This window comes from Hyaena hyaena, unplaced genomic scaffold (genome assembly GCF_003009895.1).
Source record: "Hyaena hyaena isolate Hyena2069 unplaced genomic scaffold, ASM300989v1 scaffold_524, whole genome shotgun sequence".
In the NCBI taxonomy this organism is placed as follows: domain Eukaryota; kingdom Metazoa; phylum Chordata; class Mammalia; order Carnivora; family Hyaenidae; genus Hyaena; species Hyaena hyaena.
Window position 1 is genome coordinate 388,950 of NW_024081155.1, and position 8,421 is coordinate 397,370.

Consider the following 8,421-nt stretch of genomic DNA (forward strand, 5'->3'; position numbering starts at 1 on the left):
ATAGACACCATTACATTCACTTGACTTGCATGTGTTTCTGTCTGCCTTCTCCTACTGAAAGGTTTGTTCCCTGAGAGTAAAGACTTTGGCTTACTCATTTTGTATCCCCAGATCCCAGCACAGGTGCTGAATAAACTGACTTTTGAATGAAGAGTGAATTATTCCAGAACCTAACACAGATGTGAGCACAGAGAAACTTCCCTTTGAAATGAATAAATGTGTGAGTGAAAGAATGAATGTTGACTTAACCCTTAGTGTGGCCTTTTCAGATACTGTTTTCTCTTTTGGTAGATAAGTACCAACCTTATTCACCCCAAAGTGTGCAATCACTATTTCACTTGTCCATGTCCATATACTATAAGTAGCTTTCATATTATACAGTGACTTTGAAATCAAATGGCTGAATCTAAATTTTACTTATTATAGACCAATAGTTAATGTGCTTTGCATTATAGTTTAGTTTAAATGTTACATTTCTCAAATCAGTTTACCATTTTTTACTCACATAGACTTTTCTACCATCATTTATGACTCTCGTTTTTTTTTTTAATGGTCTCATTAGACTCCATTATTGTTGTATATGTGTATTAGGAAAAACACTTAATTGTTTAATGGCTATTTTGTTACTGTCCTCAGTAGTATTATGTGGGAATCTTTATCAGTGACCATAAACATGGTTGGATGAAGGATTGTAGCCATCAATTCATTCTATACTGTGCATACACAGCCTTTGACTTGTGATGGTAACTGTGGTTAGATCATCAGGATATCAATCTCTGAAGTAACTGCTGACCATAGTTTTAACTGAAAAGTGTGTTACATTCAGATTGGGTTCTATATCAGGTTATTACTGATGCTGCTAGATTGTTTCCAAACTTCCCAGGATACTAGCACATTGTTTTAGATTAGTTTTCACTTATCCTTTAAATGTTTACATTTTCAAGAATCATAGATGTGAACAAAGCCTTGGAAATGATCTAGATCTAGTTGAATCCTTTTATGGTAGGGATGGTAAAATAAAATGTAAATTGATTAAGTCACTTTGCAGTGGGCACATAGCTAGTTATTGACAAACATAGAGTAAAAATGAAAATCTCCCAAATCCCCAGCATAGTGATTTTCTCTTATGTTGTATTATATCATTAAAGGATTTTATAGTATCCCTGTGTCCAGAAGAAACACTATGTTTAATGTTCAAGTCTGATTTATTGTTAATATTCATTGGATCTATGATAAAAGCACAAGGAATTTTGAAAAAGCACTTCCTCTGTGGAACCATATGTTTTAAATTTGTACTGAAATCTTTTGATACCCTCCCAGTTTATTGATGCTCCAAAAGATTTACTAAGTTTCCAGATTTATTTTTCTAAGCTTTGTCAGTATATTTACTCATGTGATGCTTCAGTTCAGAATCTTATGACTGCACGTTATCTGTATATAAAAATAAGTGAATCTGCATGGGAATTTTACTGTTTGGTTCAGCCCGAGAGTTCGTTGATCTAAATGGAAATTCTGAAGTTCATTTTGTGATTTACACTTTCATGTGTTTTTGTGCTAGAGGGCAGTCATTGGTATGTAGAGTATAACTTATGTTAATGCTTATAGTCTATGGCATTTCACAGGATAATGACAGATAATGCAAGGCTAGTACACATGGTTCTCTTAATGCCTTCATTCTTGGCAGTAACAGATTGAATGAGGCAACCTTTTACATAACCTATTTCATTCCATTTTCAGAGGAGGCTATCATGCAATTTATCATTGACTTTAATTCTACCTACTTACTGTCATAAAGTAATCTTAATGGCTTGAAGAACTCAGAGCCTCTTAAATCTACTTTGAATCTCTACTTTCCTCTGTTTCTTTTTTTAAGTTTTTATTTTAAGTCCAGTTAGTTAACATACAGTGTTATATTAGTTTCAGATGTACAATATAGTAACTCACCACTTCCATACATCATCCTTTGCTCATCACAAGTGCACTTATCGTGATCTACATTTCTCTGTTTCCACTACCAACAACTTACTTCAAACTACCATCACCTGAACAATTGCAACTATGTCCATTCTTGTCCACTGTTTACTCAGAGTTCAAGCTTTAAATATATAAATATGCAAATATTAACCTGTCGCTCTCTGGTTGAAAACTATTCATTTGCTTTCTATTGCTCCCAAATTCTTATTATATCCAACAGATCCCTGACCGACTGGTTCTCTTTTTCCCATCTTCACTCCATCCATCTCTCCTCTTCCTCTTGCTTTCACAGCTTCTCCCCTTCATAAAAGCATTTTTATTTGCTTTGGCTTTATCATCTCAGGGCCTTTGCACATGCTGTTTATCTGCAAAATATTTTTTGCCGATTTATTAGCACTACTTTAACCAGTTATCTCCCTTTCATGCATGCATTTTCAGATTTAATGTCATGTCCATAGGACAGCTTTTTCTCACTTCTATTCTCACTTTAAGAACTAAGTTTGAACTTTGTGTTATATACTTTCTAACACTGTACATTTCTGCTTTATACCAACAGTCTTGAATTATCAATTGTGTAATTTATTATAAATGTTCATTGTATTTATTTTTAGCTTTATGCTAAGTAAGGCAACATCTCCTTTGTCCACCATTGTTTCTTGAGAATCTGGAATATTATTTTGAAACATGGTGAGTTCTCAGTAATCTTTGTTGAGATGTTACTTATCAAAGCTCAATTTCCTACTCAACTTGATGAACTTGAGATTGATAAGTATACCGTAGAAGAGTAATCTTCAAAATGGTGTTTTGAATTTCAAAGGACCCAAAAAGAATTTGTTAGTAATGAAATAGTGGAATGTTACTTCATTTTATGATGTAAATTTTTTGATGTCTACTTTGTATTTTTCATAGTGTATTGATAGAATATTACATGCTAATAATTTATATGGAGATAAATGGAGAGAATATGTAGTCACTGTGTTCTTTGTTATTTTCTATTTCCTTCCATCTTTTCCTTGTTTCTTTTTTCTTTTTTTAACCTAATAATATTACATGACCAAACGTCTGAAGACAACTGATGGAGAACACCTTGAATTGTTTAATCTATATGTACCTTATATTTAATAAACAGAGACAGGAATGTCTTTTAAATTGCCTTTTTTTGGCCTGCATTTCTACCCTATAAATAAAAAATTGCTCTGTTATAATTTATTTTAACACACACACACACACACACACACACACACACACACACACATTTATTTTCTTTCCCAAGTGGAGGGTAGCAGACAACACAACAGTGGTTCATATTAAAGACAATAAAGTTGATAGCATTGTAATCTCATGATACTCTTATTTTTGTTCTGATATGTTTCCTAATCTATGTTGTATATGCCAGCAGCTTTAAGTACTTAATATAGGATGAATAAAAGACATTTAAAGTTAAGTGTCTACTTCCCCACCTTGCCTACATTATCAAGAATAGAGTAAAATGAAATAGGCCACAAAAAATCAGCTTACTGGAAATAGCCAAATGGATTATTAGATGTAATGGTACAAATGTATGTAAGTACCACATTTGCCTCTAGTGTTTTATATTGAAATACTCAGCAAAGGGTGGTTTTTGGCTAGTTTTATATTTCTGTGGCTGTTTTCTTTCTTTTTAATTTTTTTAATGGATTCTGTAGGCATTGCCTTAAGTTATAGTCATTGCCCAAGTATGGAAGTTATTTTGCTTTCATTTTATGGTATCATTGTGTTTTAAGTAATAGCAACAAAACTATTGGCAGCGATAATATTAAAGCAGCTTTATTTATTTGAGTTCTATAAATTTCAAAACTTCCTTAAATACAATTAAAGCCAAAAAGGCTTATGGGAAAAAGAAGACCAAAAAATTCATCAGGAAAAAATAAATCTTGAATGACTCTATGTTGAAAGAATAGATGGTCGTTTACTTAAAAAAAAAAAAAAAAAAAGCAATTTCAAACTACCTGGTAGGATCTAATTTAATTATTCTTAACCATGGTTTCTAAAAGAGTATTCATTGTTGCCTCCTTTAAGTTTAATGAAAATAGTTACCAAATCTCTCTGTTATCTGGAAACTGAGTAAATAAATTGGATCATTAACTTGAAAACATTATCAGGGTCCCAAAGTTTTACTAATGGGACTTGGTACATTTAAATGAAGTAATAAGGGAGAAGAAAGTATGTGATAAAATAATTATATTTAATATCTACCTGTGGTTGATGGCAAAATCAAATGTCAGTTTGTAACTTTATCCTTGTCATAATATTTGTTTATAAAAGAAACAACATAAATTATTCTGGGTATCTTTCTTATACCCAACATACTACAGTTTAAACATGTTTTTCATGTAACCTGAAGCAACTGTCTTACTCTAAAATAGAAAATTTGTAAGGTATGTACCCCATTATTAGTAATAGAACACAATTCTATACAGATTACATATAATTCAGCAAATCATCACATAATGCTATTTCTTAGATGGAAATAAAACATTTTACATTGTGGATATTTGTACTTTTTTAAGGAATAAAAAATCATCTTTTTCCTCTTTCTGGTCAATTTATAGCAGAATCCCTCTTTCTAAAGTATTTCTAAAGTTCAGTTCATATAGAAGTCATTTCCTGAGAAATCTATGCCTATCTGAAAACAGCCAATATTTCTTGGAGTTTTCTCATGCAGTGACCCACAAGACCATTCTTATCTGACAAGAAAAACTAGACATCACCTATGCATCTTATTATTCATCAGAAAGGGAATAGATGTGTTTTCTATGGTTGCTATGGAGATGTGACAAAGACTAGATGGGAAGTTGAAGGCCGGTATTTGAGCTGACTTGCAAATGCATTTTCTCTTTTTTGGCTTAGAAGTTCAATATACCTATATGATTTTGGATTATATAACCCTTCCCAGTATTACTTTATATAGGTTGGAAATGTCCTTTATTAGAAAAATGGGTGATACGATTAGTGAATATGCAACATATAATTAGAAGTGATTGGTACCCAATGTTTATAGCAACTTAAGAAATCAAATTGAAAAGTCACTGTAAGTTATGAAGAAGAAATGTATAACATTCCAACCCTTTGATAAAATTTCTTTGAAGTCAGTATGACCATATCATTCCTTTTGGTATTTTATATATATATATATATATTTTTTTTTTTGGACTCAGGTAACTTTAGGGAAATGTTATTATTAAAAAGCATCGTATGCCTCCATCTGTTGTACTAGATGCTTTAAGGATAGAGATATGAGTAATAAAGTGAATGGTCAGAAATTACGTTTAGTAAAGTATGATCATGATTTGAATTCTGTGTGGATAGTGGATTACTTCCTATTACTGAATATTGTACCCATTATATTGAAGTCTTAGGGCAAATTTTAAAGAACATGGGCCCTGGAATTCAAATGCAGGTCTGTGTGAATGACTTGAACTACTCTGGGCATTATTTTCACAAGTAAAGTGAGTCTTAGATTTCCTACTTTTTCAGCAAGTGGTAGGGATGGTGTTGTGATTATTTCATAGATTAAAAAATACAAAGTCACAATATCTAGATCATTTAAAATTCTAAGTTAAAATTCATTCAGTGGACTTTATGTTAGTATGATTAATAGTAAAAAAGCATTTCATAAGACATATGAAATTTGTAAAACTGGGTAAAGTTAAGCCCTACAGTTATGAGTAAGCAGTATCAAAAATTATGAAATGCATAAATAGAGGTACAGTTGATTAAAATTTGGGAAACATAGTGTTCAATCAGTAATTTATAAGGCATGCAAAATTAAGAGTGTAGACATAGAAAAATAATTATCTGAGAGCAAACTAAATATCATGTCTATGTTTCTAAATGTCACTACAAATGACAAATAGAAGGAGAGAAAAAAGAACATCTATTTCGCTTTCAGCATAGCACCACATGTTTTTGAATGTTTTTTTTGTGAGATTTTTATGGGTAAAACAGGTTCTTCTTAACTGAAAGAATGTAAATTTGTATTCAAATAGTGCTTTTCAAGTTGTTTTAAGTTTCTTCCCTAGTTGAAAATAATGGTTCATTTTGCCAATAATAACCTCAAGATGTGTTTAATAACTCAAGGTTTTTGAACCATTCAATTGGTTTGACTAAATTCAGCTTAATAGTGCACGTGTGGTTCCTAAATTTTACCATCGAGAAAATTACTACATTTTTCTTTTCAAAAGGTTAAGTTAGCTGTGTGACTTAAGGTCTTTAAATTTAAAGTTTCCTTAATAGTTATCCAATTTGTCTGCAAAGTGAGTTGTGTGAGCCCAGACTATATCTGTGGTTTTTGGCTCATTGCTTAAAGCAATGGTTTTCAAAGAGTGGTTCATGTACCAGCAGCAGTAGCAACATCTGGAAACTTTTAAGAGATGTAAATTCTTGTTTCCCTTTAGGTGGTTCTAATGCATACTGAAAATATGTCCAGGTCATATTTCGCACGTTAATGCCAAACAGTAGTGTTATGAGGGTACAACTCCTTAACGGAGAAAACAATGGGTCTTGTGTGATTGAATGGCAACAAGCCAAAAGAGTTGAATCATGTTCAATCATTGGCGTCATTGGAAAGTTATTGGACAGTGTTTAGGAGCTCATTAAACAATGGAGAATCGGGACCAAGTAGGGATGCATTGAAAGAAGGATTGGTGGATTTGACTTGGAAACATGTACTTATTTGGCCATAAACTGAGGAGGGAAATTGTTATCTTTCCATCTATTTCAGGTTCCTTACAGAGCAAAAGAGATCTTGAGCTTGCTGGTAAACTCAGCTAAGGAAACTGGATTGAGGTTACTTTCAGCCCAATAGTGTGATAGTTCTCAAATTCCAGTGTACATAATAATGCACTGAATATTTCAAATGCATATTCCTTAGTGTGATTTAAGAAGTCCAGGGACCATACTTAAAAGAACAAAACAAAACTTGTGCTAAAGGATTGTAGGTATGCAGAGGGCTTTACTCAGTTTTTGTGCACAGATCAGTATCATTCATTGTGTTGAAAAACAACTAATTAAAAAATAAGTAAGGAAAATAAATATACAAATAAAAATATTAACAAGAAAGCTCTTTGTTTTAAGAATCCCCTCTTCTGGGGTGCTTGGGTGGCTCAGTCATTTAAGCAGCCAACTTTGGCACAGGTCATGATTTCATGGTTCGTGGGTTCGAGCCCCGCATCGGGCTCTATGCTGACAGCTCAGAGCCTGGAGCCTGTCTTCAGAATCTGTATCTTCCTCTCTCTCTGACCCTCCCCTGCTTACGCTGTCTCTCTCTCTCTCTCTCTCAAAGAAAATAAATAAGACATTAAAAAAAAAAAAAGAATCCACACTTCTGAGGAATTCTTTTTGTCGATTTCTAGTATTACCCACTTAATGAACTAAACAGGATCAGTATGTCAGGACTTTTTTGTCGTTAATAATAATGAATGAAGAGCTACTCCCTCCATGGTTTTCTAGTGTTCTGCTTTATGAAAGGAACAGAAACTTTATACATTTTTGGTCCCGTAGCTACCTGAAGTGAAGTCTTTTGATTGATCTGTTTGGTATTTGATTGATCTGATTATACTTTCCTTATCATTGCTAATGGGGATTACAAGGCCACCCTATTCTTGTAAATTTGCTGAAGCAGCATGGAAGGTGAGTCTACTTTGATTATCATTTTCAAGCTATGAGAGTACATTGGTGAAGAGATATACTGCAAATTTGGGACGATAATGACATACACTATGTTTACTAAATGGTTTTGGCATGATTGACAGCAGCCAGTAACTTGTGATGTGACTCAGAGCCATGGGGGAAACTATATCAAAAAGAATAATAAAATATATTAAAGTTTTATTTTAAAATGCATGTGATATTTAGATTAAATTGTCTTCTTCATGAAGACTTGATTAAGTTACAGGACCTATCAACTGAAAGCTTCTGAGCTACAGTAAGAAATAACCATCTTTACAAGGGGTGGTGGAAAGCAGATGATGGTTTTATTTAATATTTACTATCATTTAAACTTCAGAAGTAGACTTATAGTAAATACGTCTTAATGATATAGAATATTGGATGTTTGCTCTGGTAAAATCCAGAAAAATAAACCTCTTTTAAACAAATGCTTAATAAGGGTTGATTTATATAAGTCGTGGTAAATTTACTAAATTCAGTATGTAAAGTTCTATACTAAATGTACAGAGGCATACAAGAAATCCAAGAATCTCAGCTTATGTACCAAGTAAAGGCCTCATGTTCAAAATTAATATGGTTTGTCACACTGTGTTTAAAATGCTCTAGGATAATTATTTTTTTAAACGATGGTGATCCATTGATCAGAATGACATGTCAGTACTTATTTATGTTTTAAATTCAGGTTCGTTTGTTTTTTCCACTGCCTTACTGCTAAGCACAATATGTCATATAAAATAT